Genomic DNA, 20,057 nt, shown 5'->3' with positions numbered 1-20,057 from the left:
AGAGATGACTTGGTAGGCAGAATTTCTAAACTTGCTCCCCAAAGCTGTCCTGCCCTAATCCCCAGAACCCATGAATGGGATACCACTCCCACGATCGTGTTATGCAGTGTTATGTCACATGGCAGAAGTGACCTTAAAACAGGGAGATTATCGAGTAGGGTGGATCTGATCACACGAGCCCTTCAAAGCAGAGCGCTTCCTCGGGCTGGTGGCAGAAATCTGGCAGCAACGTGGGGGCTTCGACGTCCCCTTGCTGGCTTGAAGACAGCAGGGTCCCAGCTCACAGACAACAAGGACTCCTCACCCAAGCAAACTGTGAGATAAAACGTGGGTGTTGTTTTAAATTGCTTAGTTAGTGGCAGCTTGTCACTCAATAATAGAAAACCAATACGGGATGCTTATCAAGTTTTTGGATTATCCCAAAGTGGAATCCCCAGAATCAGGACTCCATCCTTTCCCTTACACTTACACACACACACGCACACGCACACACGCACGCGCACACACGCACACAGCCCAGCCTCCCTGAGCTACTTATCATATTTCCCTGCTCCCTCATTATTTCAACGGCCACTTCATGCTCTCACGTTATCTTTTATCTGGATTCTTATCTGGCCTCCCTCCCTCCCTCTAGTCTCCCACCCTTCTCTCTAATCCGAGGCAACGCTGCCAGATTCAGTTTCCTAACATTAGAGTTCCCAGCACTGTTTTCTAAAATAATGGGACAGGAATGAAGTTTTCAACAGTTCCTGGTATTAGTAATAATAATAAAGGACAATGTGGTGAGGTTTTTTCATAAAGCTAAAAATATTTGACACTTAAGGAATTTTTATCCTTTTTTTGGTAAGATACTTCTTTTCTATGAAATGATACTTATAATTGCAGTCGACTGCAGGATAAATGATCACAATCCTTTCCTGTTTGTTCACTTGAGGTAGGACCTGGAAGCGCCTTCCAGCAAGAGGAGGACTGTCTCTCCAGCCCTCAGATCTGAGCGTGCCCATGTGCCTTGCTTTGGCAACGGGACTTGTGCACGGGGGCTTCCTCCTTTGCTGCTGAGAACCCTCTGGCCACACATGAGCGAGCCTGGGTTGGCTTCCTGGGATGAGAGACCACGTGGAGTAGGCCCCATCCATCCGAGCTGCCCACACCAAGAGCCCAGGCGTGTGAATGAGCGCGTCCTGGGCCGCCCAGCCCCTGGCGAGCAGGCCCAGATGTGAAGAGCCTCGGATGTAGGGCAACAATAAACGTGCATTAAGCTGCTGCATTTTGACTGGTTTCTCATGCAGTAAACGGATACAATAGCAGAAACTAGTTTGCAGTCATTTAAAAAATTACATTCTAACTTATAAAACCAAAAAAAAGTGAATATTCTTTGTATGTACTTTTAATTTTCTAAGTATTTAACCAGTTCAGGAAAGTTTAAAAACAAATCTTGAAACTATGGCCTTAACCCACAGCTCCAAATTTGTCTTCGTCTTGCTGAGAAGGCTATGAAAACTGCTCCACAGAAAAAGATTTGGACGCCTATTTATACAGAGAGATTTTTCTGCTTGATAAATGACATCAGACTGGAAAAGAACAGAAGAGGAGCAGAGGCCGGAGGGCAGAAAACTGTAGCTGAAGAGGGTAGAAGTTGTGGTTGGGGCAGTGGGGTCAAGGTGAAAGGTCTTCTGGCAAGAGCCTAGGGAGCTGCAGAGAAGCTTCATTAACCCAGATCTATCTTTCTTGTTGCTTTCCGGGGAGAACACCTGCTGGTCAATTTAGCCCTTTCTCTTTGAACTTCTCTGGATAAGCTCCACTGTATCCCAAAGAGTCCACGTAACGCCCCCATCCTTCCCCACTGTCTGTCTGCCTGCCCTTCTAGTGTGGGCAACTCTCAGTCTGATACTCGGCAGTTCTGGACACATCAAGCCAGAGGCTGAGGGCCCTGTGTATCTTGGAAGCCTGCATGGAATCAGTCTGAGGCTTTCCTCTGAGCGAGGGCCAGTGTGATTGCCATCCTGGCAAGACAGTTACTGTCACCATTGTAGAGTGAGTTCAGGTGCATGAACTGTATGATTGTCTAGAAGGAGTAACTCAGTTGACTGCTTAGCCACATGTTTCTGATTTTTATTGGATCCAATTTCTTTTCTTCCAGTTGCCAATTTTACCAAATTGATACCAAATTTGAAACAAAGATGGAATCAGTAAAAATATGGGGAGGGACTTCTGCTTTGAGCAATATGGACAAGAGGTACGTGGACTGACCCTCCTGCTGGAAACAACTTAAACATTCTAGATAAAATATTTAAATTCTTGGACCTAAAACCTAGGTGAAGGAACTCATGGTTAAGTGGAGCACTGCAGCTGACTTTCTGTCTCTGGGCCACTTGCTAAACTGCATGAACTTTAGCTTTGATATTCATGACCACACCGGGTGCTGGTAGAGTCTAGAGGTTGCTCCTGGATGGGGCGTAGTCTGACTTCCTCTCCAACGTAAAGTTGAGACTGCAAAGGGCTACACCCTTAGTGTAAGCGAATAGAAAATGACACCCACTCCTCTACACACAAGGAAATACCAAATAAATAGTATATTTTCAAATTTAGGTAATAAACAGAGAAGAAAAGAATCTCTGTTAAAATCCGGGTGTACAAATCAGCTTTACGTTAGCTTGGAGCTCAAATTCACACCACTTAGGTAGTCCAAAGCATTTCAGGCCAGAATTCTGATTTGGAGTGATCTTTGATGGGTAGTACCCTCAGGTCGTGTTCTGGTACAAGTAGATGCCAAACCTCTCTAAACAAATGCATAAATGCCTTGGGTTCAAAGAACTGTCACACACAAAATTCCAAGGAAAATAAGTAGTACACACACACACACACACACACACACACACAATCTAGCTAGCTAAATACAAAAGGAAATAAGGTATCATGAGAAACAATTAACAGAAACAACAGACAGCAAAAATAGACCCCCACCAAGAATTTTGGATAATGGAGTTAGTGAATACAGACTCCAAAATAACCATATATACCATGTTTAAATAAATAAAAGACAAGATTGAAGAATATGTTCAAGGAACCAGAAATGTTAAAAGATATGCAAATCGATTAGGCAAAGAAGCAAACTTCTAGAGATAAAAATACAATAATTGAAGTTAGAAATAGATTTAACAACAAATTCAATACAGCTAGAAGAAAGAATTGGCGAACTGGAAGATACATCTGAAGACATTATCCAGAATACAGCCCAGACAGAGGAAGAGACCAAAAATATGAAAGAACTTAAGAGACCAGTAGGATAGAGTGGTAAATTCTAACATACATCTAATTATAGTTTCAGAAGAGTAAGGTTGACATTTTTGGATTTATTACTTGAGAATTTCCCCAACAGTGTCATTTAAATTGAATTATAAGCAAGAGAAATTCATACTGTAGAAGAGATGGAAAAAGAGGACTAACTCTTAATGTGGTACATGTGGAATTACAAGGTCATTGCTAGGTGTGGTAAGAGAACACCAAATAGAAATATTGAGTTTTGCTGCCTAACTAATGAACCCTTAGGACATTCTAGGTTTATCTCTACTACTAGGTTTTTGTCTGTGCTCTTGGGCAATTAGCTAAACCATTGTGCACTGAACCACGGGAAAGAAAGAAATATGGAGTTTGGGGGACTCGTGCATGGTTAGACATCTTTGCCAAAGAGTATTAGTGGTGGGGAAAACAAGAAAAAATGTTGAAGAATTGGGCCAGACATTCTGAAACTTGAGAGTTCAAAGAGTGGAAATCTCATACCAACTCTTAAAACATTTCCCTAAGAATTTTTCTGAGAATAAAAATTAAAACAGCCAACATTTATTGAGTGGTTCCTGCATGCTTGAGCTTTACAAGTATGATCTGACTTAATCTTCACAATCCCAAGATGTAGGTCAATCATCATCTGGACAGTACGGTCTTAGGATCTAAGGCTTTGTGAGGTCAAGTACCTTGTCTAAGCCACATGTTTAGTGAATGGTGGGACTGGGATTTAAGTTCAGGTCTCCAGATTCCAGAGACATACTGTCTCAGAGAAACAGAAAAAGTAATAATTTTTAAGGAAAAAATAGACTCAATGCTGGATCTGGAGTCAAAACAATTTGATTTGAACTCTGCCATCGATAGGTGTGTTTCTTAGTAAATTACATAACCACTCAGAGTCTCAGTTTTTTCATTTGCAAACTGGGAATAATAGTATTATTTGACTCCTATGCTTGGCTTCATAATTAAATATCAAACTACACATGAATGCATAATGTGCTACACACATAGAAGATGTTATTCCTAACTATTATTTTCTGTAACTTGGGCATGTTCCAGTGGCAGATCTATTTAATATAACCAACCATATTCCAAATATTCCAAAAGTAATGGCTGAACCATTCATGCATAAATCATAACCCATAAGTAGAAAATTCAAGGTGAAAACTTAGCTAACAATATAATGTATGGAAACATTTTGTTTTTGGTCAGAGCTAACATTTCTCCCCATAAACTCTAGGGGCTGGGAAAATCAAAATAAATAGGCAATCCTTAAGTCATAAACCAAATGTTATGGAGAGAAGGTAATTTATATTTCAGAAAGTACTTCATCATGTCAGGTAAGTTTCCACATCATCTATTTACCACTGTCCAGGTAGTGAACCTAAAAGAAAATACTTCTTTCTCATGACAAGCATATTAAACATCATCGTAGAAAAGAGCAAAATCCATGGGAAATGAACTGAAATCATATCCTAGAAATTTCAGAATTAAAATTGATAGATTTTATTATGCCTCTTTTTTTTTTTTTCAAAATAAATATCTATTAAAATACTCCAGCCAAAAGAATACTCAGGTGTGACTGGAGACATTAATTTGAGACGTGTTCAGCATCTCCCCAGGGGATGTCTCTGTCCTTTGGGACACCATCATCTTTGCCCATCCAGATTTAATCTCTTGGGAAAATAAAACCTCTGGCCTTTATTTGTCTTATATAGTTTTTGTTCTAATGGGATACTGTCCAATGTATTGTCCTTCCCTCCTTTGGCACCTATGTTGAAAGAAAAAAAAATCATGTTCACATGCCTATACCCAGACTTTCTCAAGTTATGACCCATACGCTGTTTAATGTCCTACTTTGGCTAAATGATCTCTCCCGTGACATTCTGTTTCAGGCTTTTCATGCTTCAAAGACAGTGGACTGGGAAAGTGGACTTTGAGAGATCCTGCGTCAGAGTGTGTGGCCCTTTAACTATTGTTCTTACTAAAAATGCATAAAGTACCACAATGGATGATAAGGAACAGTTATTAATTGTTCAATATTTAAAGCAAACAAAGATTGTGTCAATGAGGCAAACGCAAAAAAGTCTTCAAAACATCTTTTCGTCACTTGTAATCCGGAACTCTTCCAAACAGGTATAAACAAGCAACCATAAAATCAAATCACTTTCACAATCAAAGATGAGCCTTCTTCTTGGGAATCTAGTTCTCTCAGTTTCTTTCAGAATTGCAGGCTTTTTTTTGGATCCATGGCCTATTCCTCTTTGAATTCCTAGGACCAAGCATAGTGCCTGGTGTATCTGTTGAGTATTTATTGGGTGAACGAATGACTATATCAGGTAAAGAAATGACAAGGTATTTAAATGTTTGATTAGCTGCAAAGTGAGATTCTTTTTACTGAGATATTGAGTATTTATGTGATGCAGGAAGATACTGGGTTGGGAGGTAGTGGGTGGTGAGAAATAAGGAGATAGAAAGGAGAGAGATGGGCAATAGGTCTGTGAGAAGTCAAGGGTCAAAGGTTCTTCCCCACACATGGAACCCATCAAAAATCCCGAACTGCCCAATGTCACCACAGACTAAAGGCAGGGAGGCGGCCAAGCAAAATCACATCAGGGGACAGCAATGGAACCAGGGTGGCTGGGGGGACGGTGGGTTTGAAATTCCAAGGAAAGATGTGGAGCTTCATGTAGAGAGCCTGGCATGCCTCTAAAGCAATTTTAGATTTTTTTTATTTCTGTGGGCAGTGGCGAGCCACCGGTTTTTTGTTTTTTTGTTTTTGTTTTTGTTTTTTTTTACAGGATATTAGATATGCAGCGCTCCCCAACACTTGACAGTCAATAATATCACACTTCTTTATTTTCTCCAATTAAACCAGAGCTGGTACCAGCTCTTGCTCCTGTTATTTACTGGTCTCTGCCATTCCCGCCTCTTCCTTTGGGTCATTTGAGCACCCCTGGTGGCTCTGACAGCTCCAACAAGGTTTGCCAGACCTCTAATTCCTGGGCTGAGCAGGGTTAAGTCCTCACCACTAAGTCTTAGTGAAGTGAAATTCAGATGTATAAAATAAGTAATTCCCACGAAGTCTTCTTTGTTTTCTATGTCTGTGAATCTGTTTCTGTTTTGTAAATAAGTTCATTTGCAGAACATGGCTATTCGAATGGAATAATGGAAGCTTCATTAGAGGAGAGTACACGATGGGGAAGATGGTAACCTGAAATTGCCACGCAGCAGGTACTGAGTGTGTGCAACTGACAGGTCCACGTACATCGAAAGCTGCCGTTCTGTTAAATGCCTGCGGTAAAAAGTGCAGGATGCAGCACTTGGCATATTTTCTACATTTCATCAGTACAAAATGATAAGGAAAGGCAAAAGAAGCCTCAGTGGTTTATTCCAGAACAATATACCAAGCACCTCGTTTACATTTCTGATTAAAGGCTAAGAGAAAACCAAGAATTTAAATAACGTGTTCAGTTTCTTATTTCACAGATGGCATCCCACATGTCTTATAATTCAGCATGAAGTTGCATTCTCTCCAGGAGCCATCAGCCTGAATCTAGAGACTGACATCAATTTCTCAGTTGTAGGTACACTGAAGTGTCTGTGAAGTCTTTCCTTCATATGGGGCCACGAGGGCAGTTTCAGGGAACACTGGATTCATTCCATCATCAAAAATTACTTAATGTAATTACTCAAAACTTCACACTTTACCAGTTAAGCATATAGGGGAAAAAAATCAGACTTGGAGCTTTCAAGAGGCACCTCGTACAGCCATGGATAAAATGTTCCCTTCTGAGGGGAAGAGATTAGTAGGGACCTGGCAGGGGCAGGTAACTTCTGAGTCTGCCCTGGGAACGTAGCCCAGAACAGTCTTGTAGGCATTCTCCAAATTCAATACCTGTTTGTTTAGGTGCCCTCCTTTACCACGTGCATCCTATCCGGCCTTAATGATCTTTTCTAGCAACTAAAAGAGCAACAAATCAGCCCTTTGTCTTCACTCGGTAGCCACTGAACCCTGCCCTCCTCCCTAGCATTCTCCAGTTCTTATTATCATGCACCACTTTTTCAGAGTGTTAGAACATTCTGAATGGGTCAAAGGTGGAAAAAGAATCCACGTGTTAAAGAACCTCTGGTGCAGACAGCCCAAACCTAGAAAATGACTAATGCCTTTTATTATTCTTAAGTTCAGTTTTTAAAACTACGATGTTTGTTCTTTACCCTGCAGCACAGTATCTCTTATCCACACGCTAAATAACCAGGTCTGTTTCATTAAAATCACTTGGCCACCTTGCCTAGTGATACTCCTTTTGTTAATTTCTTATGACATCCTGAAAATATTACACACATACTTATGTATACTGCATACAAAATTCCTTTTATTTTCACTGAGGACAGGTAGATATTTCTTGGATGTATTAAATTAGAAGTAGATTTTAGTATATTTGATAGTCTGTAAGATCTAAATTTTGGTATGTCAATGAGAACTAAAAAATATTAAAAATCCCTTTTCTTTCTTCAACAAAAAAACAAACTTGGCTTTGGATGTTAGAAAGGTAAATAACAATTCCTTCTTTCACTTTGCATTTCTGCCACAACAAACCTAACCCTCTACAGGCATGTCCCTTGCACAATAGGGATATTTTGAACATAAGGCAATGTAAAAGAGAAAAACACCTTGATAAACATGATCCTTGTTGCATATGCAAGCTTGAGGCGAGAAGATGACAAGTGGCACCTTATGCTCTGAAATTAGGGAAAATGAGGTGAGCAGTGGTATGTTCTCCACAAAGGGTATGAAGAAAGGTCATAGCTGTAGGCATCAGGGAAGATTTAAAAAATCTGTTGGTTATAAAATCTGTTTATAATAAGCTTTAGCAGTAAATTAAGTTGGACAAAACTTCTGTTCGTGAGATTATGGGAAAACAGGTACTCTTGTGTGATTGGAGGATCCGTATTATTGGCAACTCTCTATCCAAATTACAAATACACATAATTCCACTTTTGGAAACAGATTCTGCAGCTATACTGGCTTATACTGGGAATAATACATACACCAGGTTATTCACTACAGCACTGTCTGTCATAATGAAATGTTGGAAACAACCTAAATGTCCATCAGTAGGGTTGTAGGTAAGTAAATAATAGTACACGTATCGATGGAATACATGTATCCTTAAGAAACAGCAAAGACCTTCTCTGTGTACTGACATGAAGAAAGCACTATGATATATTAAGTGTAAAAAAGCAGGTTCAAAACGATTTTTATAATATGCTACCTTCTGTGTAAAAGAGGTGATCTGTATTCATATTTACTTATGTATGGATAAAGAAAATAATTGTGGTCACCAGCGGGGCAAGAGAGGACAGGAACTGGACGGACGGGATGTAAGAAAAGGAGGGCGGCTTTTCACTGTGTAGTTTTTATACTTCTTATGTTTTACATCATGTGAATAGGTATTATACTAAAAATGTATATTCAAAAAATAAGTTAAGCACTAAAGAAAAAAGATCAAGCATATTTAAGACAGGGAGCTCCCCTCACAACTCGCAGCCACGTACAGACTAGCTTCGACCGAGTGCGGTGCCTAGACCATTGTTCATTCTCTTATTATTTACATGTTAACCGTGTAATGTTCTCCCCCAACAATTTGCCTATATTCTTTTTCTTATCCTTTGTTACTATTTCAAAGAAAAGATGAGTACTTTTTTATTTTTTTTTTTTGGCCAGGGAGTTTAAAAGGAATAGAGCTTAAAAAATATTCTGAACCCACGCCCCCAGTGATCCTTATGAAAAATAAAAATAGAAACATATATAGACACTGGGACTTCAGAAGCAGAGGTACAGAAACTTAATGAAGAAATAACATGAAAGCAGCCCAAATCTGTGCATTCTGTGGCAGGAAGGCTAGAAGCCCAGAATGAACCACAGCTAAGGGCATAAAAGTACAAATTGTTGAGCTAAAGATGTTTCTTTTCAGGTACATCCAAAGCCAGCATCTGGATCCCAACTCACACTCATAAATACCCACTGAATGAAAGAGGGATGGATTCAATACTGTGGTCAGGGTACTGAATTCCTCACAAGTATTTTCTGTCTGTTGTCGTAATCAGTAAACTTAATTTTAAAATTACAACATGAGTTAGACGGAATAAATGCCTAGTGTAAGGAAGAGATAGTAAGAGAGCACCCAGCCACTTTGAGTTCCAGTCCTCACAGCCAAACAAATCATAAACGAGCATCTGGAGAAAATGTAGACATGATCATGAAACTGCCTTTATTGGTCTTGGAGAAATTACAACAAAGGGAAGAAATGGTAAATTCCAAAGAAAGGGGAGAAGCATATTCTAGAAACTGTAAAACTACAACATGGGTTTTACTTGATATTCGAATCCAAGAGCAAGTTATAAAACAAGTAGTTTTTCAGTACTTTGAAAATAAATTAGTAATCGTTAGGAACCAATAGTTATTCACGATATTAACCTCTTCTTGTATTACAAGATGAAAAGACCAAGGGAATGTAGCAAGGAAGTTCTCACAATCTTTCATTAAACTTTCAGAGATAAACCAGAAAAATACGACCTGATACCATACTTGGAGGATTCATAATCATACACGAGTGTCTATGAGTCTCGCATACAGAAGTGTATCAGAAAACATTTATTTATTGAATGAAGGCATGAATGGTTAGTCTTTACTAGTCCCTGCCCACCTCCCAGGCAGTTCATTTCTTTTCTTAGATTCTTAGAGCACTGAGTTCACATTTCTATCACATGACACATTGTAATTATTTTTTACGTGTCTGTCACTCCCACATAGACATCATAAAATCCTCCAGCCTGAATCTAATCCGTCTTTTGCCCCCAGGGCCTGACATTGCACCTGAAACAGCATGGTGCTCAATTAGTGTCTGTAAATAAAACAAACAAAAAACCCTAGAATAGATATACCAAAGGCTCAGAAAGGTTGGGAATAAAAATACTAAACTCTCTTTATAAACAATAACATGATAGGACTACCCTTCAAAAGGAAACATAACCTTGAGCTGGATGAATAAGAGCCCATTGGCCCTTCAAGCAATGCTCAGACCTTGTCAGAGGTCTCAGCCCCACAGTTTCAAAGGAACCTTGAGGAACTGAGGCCCAGGATATTGAAAAGTACGGAAACAAGCTCCTATGAACGATGATTTGAAAACTGGGAGATACTGAGGTTGAGAAGAGCAACTCAGAAAAAGCATGTCCAGATTCTTCAAGTATTCACAAAGGGCTGTCACAGTGAAGAAAGAATGGGTTGGCCTCGCGCGTCTTCAGAGCCCAGAGCCAGGCAAATGGCACAAGAGGCTGAATTTGGCTGCACTATGAGGAAGATTCTTGCAATTAGAAGACCTAGAGAATGTAATCTGATTTTCAGATTAGAAAACACCTCATTTCTGAAAGTTTCCAGAAGAGGTCAAAGAACCATTTAAAATCCAACAGACACACCGCGGGTATTACTCATTCCCGGGTTGGAAGAAAGGACAGCTCAGGCCACTGCCCACCTGCCTTCTAACGCATGGCTTCTGCTGCATTAGTCCTTCCGACACGTGACTCTATTACTGTCTTCAGCTTATATACCTCACGTTTCTGTATAACTTTCACTACAGGCACTGTGTTTTCTATCTTAAAATTCTTCCTCGCTTTAACTATGGTTAAATTGTTTGAATCTAATTCTAATCTAACTAATTCTATGCTGTGTTTAACTATCAATAAACATGTTAACCGTCAACTGCGTCCTTTCATCAATAGATATTGATTTTCTCAAATTTCAGTGCACCCCCTTTTTCCAATTAAACTACGTAGATAAAGAGGTTGTCTTCTTTTCAGAAAAACACGGTATTTCGTCGTCATCTTTCGTCATACCTCTATGCAGATTTCTTTTTCTGCTTTTCCTCTTCACAGATTCACACCCTTGATTTCTAGCTACACTCTGAACAAATCTCACATCTCCAGGTTATCTCTGGACATTCAAACACTGAGGCATTCAAATACCTCTAGGGTAGGCCATTAAGAACAAAAATACATTTGAATAAACCAACTCTAAATATAATTGGTTGACTACTACGTTTTTATCTCTAATTTTTGTTATGTCTTTACTAGTAAGTACAATGCCTTAGAGAGCAACTTTTCTTTGTGGAGTGATTTCCAAATGTAGCTGACTTCTTAACATTTTGCACCTGATACCCATTTGAGAAAACAGAAACAAATGTAAGTGCCATTTTCTGAAGAAACTACATGGGGACAGAGAAGTAAGTGACTAGGTGTATTTCAGTGACTAACCAGAATATGAAGTAGAAGGAAAATTGTTCAATAATATGGAAGCAAGTAGAGAGTTCTGATCAGAATATGGTTTATTGGTTAGTAGTGGATTTAAGGGTCAGGAGACAAGATCTTCTGTTTCAGGAACATAATAGAGCAAAGAGCTGCTTCCTATGTGGTCTCATGACACTGTGTTGGCTTTTATTGGAATAGAGTACATAATGTTGTGATTATTACTACAGAACACATGCTTGTCCACTTTGCAACCTCAATCCCAGCCTTTGCAGGGCTTGGAACACTGGAGAAACTTAATGTTTGTTGAATGAATACACAAACAAATAAACGGACCTAGATGCAGGTCAGTGGCATGGTAGGAAGGTTGAAATATCATTAATAGATGCCCCTAGTAGTTAAACTAAAATAGAGAAGTAAAAAAGTTAACGTCAGCATTCAACTAACGTAAAGCCACGGAGGAGTGAATCTCAAGGAAACAACATGGCTTCCAGTGAACAGAGGAGCAGGTCACTCAATCCCATGTAAGCCAGTGAGGTGAAGAAAGTGTGTCTCCGAAGATGAAGGTGGCGGATGTGTCCCAGACTTCCACGAGAGGTGCACCTGTACTACAGGAGACAGTTAAAATCGGCTGTATTTGGAAAGGATCTGCAAGCTCTTCAGAGACGAAAAGAACCACAGGTCATCACTCCAGCCTCGGCAGAAGTCCAGACAAAGGAGACCGTGGACCACAGGGTCTGGGTCTTGCCCTGCGTCACACGACGGCACTGTGAGGCAGAGCCAGGACTGGAATCCAGGTTTCCTGTCACTTGGTCTGGACGTCACTTGAATTCTTTTCCTGCACTCCAAGAGAGAGCCCCAATTACAACTCCTGCGTGACAAGGACCTTAAAGGGCTCACCTTTCCCCCAGACTCTCGGGACTGACAAACTTCCACCTCAAGACTTCTTTGAAACTTCCAGAATCATCTGCCAGGGTTATCCCACCACTGCCCTTTTAACAGTTCCTTCACTTTCCATCATAGTCAGTTTTCCTATGCTTATGTCCATCCCCCGCCAAGTGATAGAAAATGTATTTCAATCCCTTCTATATAATGGGGGAATATAACTATCCCATTATATTCTTAAAACATAAAGGCTTTTAGTCATGGTTTGAAACTGAGTACAGACTTGCGTCAGGAAGAGGGAGCTGGCAGAGGCGTGGCCTGGGGTCCCCAAGCCCCAGGCATGTAAATGACACTTCATGCAACCCCCGGGGGCAGCTCAGGCCAACCATCTGGGACGGTGCATCGGTGCGTGGTTCCCGGCTGGATAGCCCAAGGAACAAGTTATCTCCACCAATCTCACAAGGACACGTTTGATCAGGAAGAATTTTAAATTACTCAGTGTTAGTCCTCAGTCTGGCTAAGAGCCCATTGTGTACCTTCAGTTTTACTGGCTTTTAAGTGAACAACACGTACACTGTAGCCAAGCATCAGAGACATTGGAAAACATAGGTGTAACTTGGCCCAGGGGTCAGAGTCCCACGCCAGGTTTTCTGGAACAAAAGATGACTCTTTCAGAACAATGTTTAGGGTGAAACTTTACTGAACTGAGATTTCTAGTTTTATCCTTCCAGTAATCACCTCCATCAACCCATGAAGGAAGTGGCTTTATAATTAAAAACCTGGCAGTGGTCTTGACTAAGGAGTGGATGAGGGCAAAAGAAGCTTTATTAAGAAAAAGATCACAAAATACCCATCATCAAGGAAAAGAAGGCACACTTTTGAGGTAATTTGCTAAAACTGACATCCACGTTTATTAAGCAAATCATTTTCCTTCATGACCATACATATCTTTTTTAGAAAATATGTATGGTCAGTTCTAGGAAATTTTTCTTTTTTAGTGGAGGAGGAGGGAGGTAATTAGGTTTTTTTGGTCTTTGGTCTTAAATTTGGTCTTTTATTTTTAGAGGAGGTACTGGGAATTGAACCCAGGATCTCATGCATGCTAAGCGTGCACTCTACCATTTGAGCGATATCCTTCCCCTCTAGGAAGTATTCTTAACAAAGGGAATGAAATTTGTTTTTTTAAGCTTGCTATAAAATATTTTATGCAGTATTATGCTAACATTTAGTTCACATTATTGTAAAAAAATTTTGTCACATGCTAAGTACTTGTCATTCATGTTACAGTTCCTAAGAGTCACAGAATCTTATAGTTCGGAGGTAGCGAAGAAAACAGGTCTGAGAGACTCACTCTTTCAGATATAAGGGCCCTAATCCACACTGATAGGAGACACGGTACCTGTTAAGCACAGTCCCATCAAAGCAGCAACACAAGGCGTGAGAGAACTACTGCAGGAAAGTGATGGGTCCGTGAAACTCAAGCTAGAACTTCTGCTTTCTGGAACAGCACCCGAAAACATTCCTGTTAAAGCCACTCAGATATGCTGGCTAAAGTGCTTACTTTTACATGCATAGCTAAGTTTGTAAGAGAGAAGGGGACATCACAGGGTTCCCAAAATGCCCCAGGGACTGAAAACCATTGAGACGTGAGGTGACATGACAGCGGCCCTGGGAGGTGGTATCAGGGCACAGTGGCTGCTCTCGGGAACCTAGGGGCTTGGCCAGTGTGGAGATAAGAAATACGACTTTGGACTTATGACAAAGTAGAGTTTTGAGGGGGTGTATATATATATATGTGTGTGTGTGTATATATATATATATATATACACATAGTAGAATTATTGAGACATTTCGTAGAAATGAAGTCCCCCAGTGCCAGGAACCATGCTTATCTCTTTGGAAGGAGAAGTGGGGAAAGGACAGAGATGGAGATTTAGCTGCACCTGCAAGGTTTAATTCCTTAATTTATTAGCATCTGTTTTAGTTTGAGGGTGGGTGTCTGATACCGTATTTTTGAAATTCTTTTGTTTTTGAAGCACTTCATAATTATTTTTTTAATTTAAAGGAAAAAGACCTACAGTGATATAAACCACAAATAACATAAAGGGAAGCTATGTTACGAGTTAAAGGGACAGGCACATCCATTCTTGGGAGAATCAAGGAAGCTGGTATCCCGATCCAATGATGGAGAACTTGGAGGTTTACATGCAAGTGGACAGGTTTTTTCCCAATCGGTGTTCAGACTTGATTAGATTGGAGGTGCTGTTTAAATGATGGAAGAGTGCTTGGAAAATCAGAAAGAAATTCTTGGCGGGAGGCTTAGTGCTAACAGCTATCTGTGAATATGAAACGACAGGAGAGTAAGGAGGAGCCTTTGAGCAGGTCAGCATAGTTGGATGACAGTGGTGCTGTTTCTTATTTAGTTTTTGTTTATTTAAGAGTCCTCAGCCAACATCTGCAATATGTAACACTATTTTACTGAAGTACAAACACACACACACACACAAACACACACACACACACACACACACACACGCCTAAATGGAGTACACTATCCCCAAAACAAAGGACAAATGAGGATTTTAGGCTTCTTACCAAATTGTGATGTCTATTTTCTGCCAAATTAATGTTCTAAAAAGATTTCTAGGAAGCACTTTGGGAGACCATATGAGAGTTTCAAAATAAGTTTCTTGTGTTCTAAAAAAATGGCAGAATCTCCTAAAGACAGTCCTTGTAAATCTCTATACTATAAAATCGGTTTCTTATTTATATGAGTTATTATTAAAACTTTTCTAGAGGTAAACAAGAAACCAATATGAAAAAAATGAGATTACCCATAGCGGGGCCTAAAAGTCAATAAGTGGGAAATAACTAATCAGCTTAGTAAGGATTAGAAAAGCTGGTTCTCTCCCCTTCTGTTGCATTTCTGGCGCATTCTAGTCACACATCAATCCTAATTTTCTGCAGCTTACTTATTTTTATGTGAAGTTTTATTTCTTGCATGCTTCCGCCCCGTCTTCTTACCTGTTTACCTCGTACGCAAGTCACTGTTCAGCCATGCACAATCCGTGGGTTCCCCCCACCCGCCGTGTGATGCCCTCTGCCCTACTAATCATTACACACCCAAGCAACATACAAACCACCAGGTAAGGTGAATCATATTGTCCTCATTTCACACGAGGAAACTGAAACTCTGAGAGGTCAAGTCATTTATCCAAGGCCAGAGAGTTAATCAGTGACAGGTACAGGCTTCCAACCTCAATCTTTCTGATTGTAAAGCATTTGCTCTCTACGCCACCTATGCCTTCTTTTAAACAAATACTTAGTTAGCACCTGTTACGTGCCAAGTATTGTGCTAAAGGCTTGACATACGGTGTTAATCGTAAAGTACAAAAGCAGAAATGACCCTGACCTCATGGAGACAACAGTCTCCTCTCTAGATCTAAAGTGGCTTTGGAACCCCGTGCCAGGAAGCAGACAGCAGTGACACCAGCTGACAGGTCTTTGTTTTCTGTTTTAAATTTCTGAGTTTTTCAGCATAAAGTCCCCAAGGACCACCAAAAGGATGCAGGCAGGTTTTGCAGTCTGGGCTACTCCCTCTGCTCCACACAAACGTCTCATCTCACGTGCATGTGGCCCCTTTTCTGACAACTTCCCCCCTGACCTCCATTTGCAGCCATGGTGGATGTCAGTTTTCACCAGATTTTATTCTGTATTGTAATAAGGCTCAGACTATGCAGTCTTCCTCAGACTGTCCTCTTAGTCTGAGTTGTTGGGCCTGGGGCATCTCCCCACAGGGCAGACTGTAAAGGGCTCAACAAATCAAAGGCTGAAATCTGTTGGTGTGGTGGGATCTTGGTCATTTAACTCTCTGTGTCTCAGTTTTCTCATTCCTAGAATGGGGAAAATAAAGATATCTGTCTCACAGAGTTGTTGAAGGGAATACATGAGTGGATGCTTCTCAAAAAGCGCAACACCATGCCTGGCCCATGGAAAAAACTTGGTAAGAGTTAGTTACAATTCTTGTTAATCTTTCATTTACAGACCAGGATGACATCACTCATTCCTTTGTCTCCTTACTCATTCCACACATGTTTGTTGCATTCCCCTCCACCCCAGGTGCCAGGCAGTATTCTCGGTGTTGTTAATTAAAAGACAAGTTTGATGGTTTTGATCCTCAAGAAGCTCACTATCCAATGGGGAAAATAAGCAAAGGGCTAGAACGCTACAACCAGGGTTTGCAGAGGGCTCTCGGGAGCGCTTAGAAGGAGACCCACCTCAACATGGAAGTCGAGGCAGCTTCCCAGAAGGGCTCGAGCCTAAGCCAAGTTCTGGAGCCTGGAATATAGGACAAAGCGGGCACTGGTGGAGCGGGGAGGGAAGAAGCCTATTTCAGCCAGTGGGGACAGCGTGAAGGGGAGGGGACGCATGTGAATGGTGGTGTCGGAGATGCCCAGGGTGAAGGAAAAGGCGTGACTGCTGGGAGTTCAGTGTGCCTGGAGCGCGGAGGTGAGTCTGGGAAGTCAGCAGTTATCCAGGTGGGCACCTGCTTCAATTACATTAGGACTTTGTGAGGCAACGTTATCATCTGAGCCAGCCTCTGAAGAGACAAGGCTTTAAGAGCATAACTATTCTCTGTGTCTGTGCATGTCCATTTGGCACCTCTGAGAAATGCAGCCCTATGATCTGCTGGAGCCAAATCTCTGCATAACACAATATCACACGTTAAAATAGGTAAAGACATCACTCACTGAACAATTGTGTCTTTCCAGTGCTATAGCAGGGCTTTGCTAAACAAAAATCTCTCCCAGTGCATTACAATGAATTATAGTGAGAATTCCACCAGTGTTTCATCATTTTCAGTACCCCCAAAATGTGGTTGTTCGTTTCTCCACGGGACGTGACATGTGATGACCTATTTGGCTATTTCACTAGATAAGAAATGAGATGCAGGAAATGTACCATAGCTATGGGATGAGCCGAAAAGAATTAGATGATGCTACTTGATATTTTTATAGCTTTTGTTTTTCTTGAAAACAATTCAAAACATATAATATGACTAACCAAACACAGGACTCTGGAAAATTCCATTTCTTGGTGGTGTGGGAAATGGGATCTGACTTAGAGGGAAGAACTCAGGGGTACACTTACACCAACTGCTTACATCACCCTCCAGCGAGAAGCCTGAGTCATTGCAACTTTTCAGATTTCATATTTTACAAGCCAGTAGACTTTTCTTCCATCAGGATGGACTATTTGGATACATAACAGATCATCTTCTAAAATCTGATGCCTAGATCTTAAGTATAGTGTTATTTATCAAGGGTTAAACACACTATCCTGATTACTCTAGAATATCTCAAAAATAGGTTTTTGAATCGTTCTTTGTCATCTTTTACAAGCTACTAGTCTATGATTTGTTGAGCTTAGATGCACAGTCCATATAAAATAGTAGCTTCATGAAAACTGACATTCTCTAGTAGTGATAGCAATTTGAATCTTGGCCTATGGAAACATGATTTATAAAAAGGTCAGAGCTCTAAGGGGAAAAAAGGGCCAGTTGAAATTCCTTTTTCTATTTTCCTTTCATAATCTCTAAACACAACATTTAAACTGTCATCATGAATGCACACATATATTTACAGGGCTGTAAATCTGTCAAATTAGAGCCATTTGGAGAAGATTCTCACAGAAGTTTTTTAAAAGCCTCAGAGTTGATAACAAAGTATTTGCTCAAGAGCCAGGAGACAGCAATTATTTTTACCACTTTGCTCCGAATTTACTGAACAACCTGGAATCAACCAGTACGCTAAAAGTGACCCTGCTTCCTGCCTAATTTTAGGGGAATATTCTCGGAATCAGATAATAATTTTAGGACACTTAGGACGGCTTGTTTGAGAAAGATAAACATAAATGCAAACACTTCCTTATATAGAGACTGTCTACTGTGTATTATTATTACTAAAGAGTAGGAGTTTTAAAAAAAAAACCAGCACACCCAGAGATTTAGAAGATTGGCCTGCATTTTTCCGATGCTCCATTTTAGTTAGTAACACCACCATCCACTAAGCTGCATAATCTGGTAATGCTGGTGAGAAGTGGAGGGATGGAAAAAAAGAAACTAACCCTTTTAGTCGCCTACAATATACTAGGCACTGACACGTGTTATCTCTTTTAATCTTCACAACTGTCCTACTTAACACATGAGGAAATGAAGTTAGAACGGCTAAGAAACTTGCCTAAAATCAGAGTTATTGGGACCTACTTGTCTCCTTCTTGATTCCATATTTCTTCTGCCTTCACATCCCTGGCCCATGCTTCAACAGGCTGTACAGCCTTAGAACCGTCCCTCCTGAATGTCTCCTGAATGTATGCCTCTGTCTTAGTTCAGGCCCTTGCCATTTATCACCTAGTCCAATACGCAGGTTTCCAATGGTTCCTCTGGCTCTGAAGTTTATTTTCGCTTGTACAAGGATGTGTAATCTTAAGAGTTATTTTTTTTTCAAAAACACAAAGCTGTTTATGTCACTCTTATTATGTGCCTCTCTTCCTCCCTGGGTTATGTTACTTATTAACAAGGGTGACATCAGCAAGATGACAGACGAGGAAGCTCCAGGCCCTCGTTCTCCCACGGAAATACCAAATGAACAATGACAACATATGGACCAAAGTAGCTTTGTGGGAAGTCTAGAACCAGTTAAGAAGCTGCAGCAAGCAAGCGAATACCTTGCCAAGAAAAAGCCACACTCAAAACAATGGGACATCTGTGGCATTTCTGCTTGCCCTGACTCCACCCTCCCCAGTGCAGCATGATGTGGTCAGGAGGTGGCCATTCAATTTCCAGTCCCTCCTCCAGGACAGAAGGAAAGAGTAGAACTTGCTTGTGACATTCTGGCTTGTCTGAGGGACTGTCCTTTCTGACGTGACTCAGAGCATTGATGGGAATGGTGACATGTTTTGAATATCAGGTTGGAGGCTGCTGAAAGCAGTGGTGAGTTCAGTGGCCTGGGACAACTTCAGGAGACTGCAGACCCGTGGGCACCTGGGGGCAAGAGACTGCAGGCAGAGGAATACAACAGAACATCTAAGGTCCTGAGAATGAGCAGGGATAAGACTCTTAGGAAAATTAAGAGATTGAAAAGCAGCCATGTATACAGGAGAACTGAAGGGGGAACGAAGCATCTGCACAGGGGCAGGGGAGACATATCCCCAGAGAAAGTCTGAGAGGACTCAGCCTTCATTCCAGGCTGGTTAGTGCAGAGCCTCCTTGGTGCAGAGCCAAGCCCCAAAGACTGCGTAAAAAGATGGTTTGCTCAAATGCCCATGTTTTCAACAAAAGATCACAAGGCATACAAAGAAAGAGGTAAACGTGGTCCATTAAAAGGAGCAAAATAAATCTCCAGAAACCAGCCTTGAAGAAACACAGGTCTTAGACTTATTTAACAAAGACTTTAAAATAATTTTCTTAAGTTTGCTCAGTGAGATAAAGGAGAACACAGACAGAAAAGTAAGCCAATTTAGGAAAATAATGCATGAACAAAATGGGACCATCAACAAAGAGCTAAAAATTATAAAACAGAACCAAA

The 20,057-nt window shown here is 40.7% G+C and overlaps 1 protein-coding gene and 1 long non-coding RNA gene across 5 annotated transcripts in view; one reads left to right on the top strand and one right to left on the bottom strand.

Moving 5' to 3' along the window:
• LOC123615806 (uncharacterized) overlaps positions 1–5,741 on the top strand; it is a 38,493-nt gene extending 32,752 nt beyond the window's left edge. Inside the window, exons 10-11 of the long non-coding RNA XR_012511644.1 lie at positions 2,141–2,236; positions 5,178–5,741. This is a non-coding gene — a long non-coding RNA (uncharacterized LOC123615806). The remainder of the gene's footprint in view (positions 1–2,140; positions 2,237–5,177) is intronic.
• The window catches only part of FRY (FRY microtubule binding protein), a 361,526-nt gene that overhangs the window by 237,531 nt on the left and 103,938 nt on the right, over positions 1–20,057 (bottom strand). The window lies entirely within an intron of this gene.

Source organism: Camelus bactrianus, chromosome 14 (assembly GCF_048773025.1).
Source record: "Camelus bactrianus isolate YW-2024 breed Bactrian camel chromosome 14, ASM4877302v1, whole genome shotgun sequence".
Taxonomy (NCBI): Eukaryota; Metazoa; Chordata; class Mammalia; order Artiodactyla; family Camelidae; genus Camelus; species Camelus bactrianus.
The sequence above is the reverse complement of the archived record's forward strand: the minus strand, read 5'-3'. Positions and strand labels throughout refer to the sequence as shown.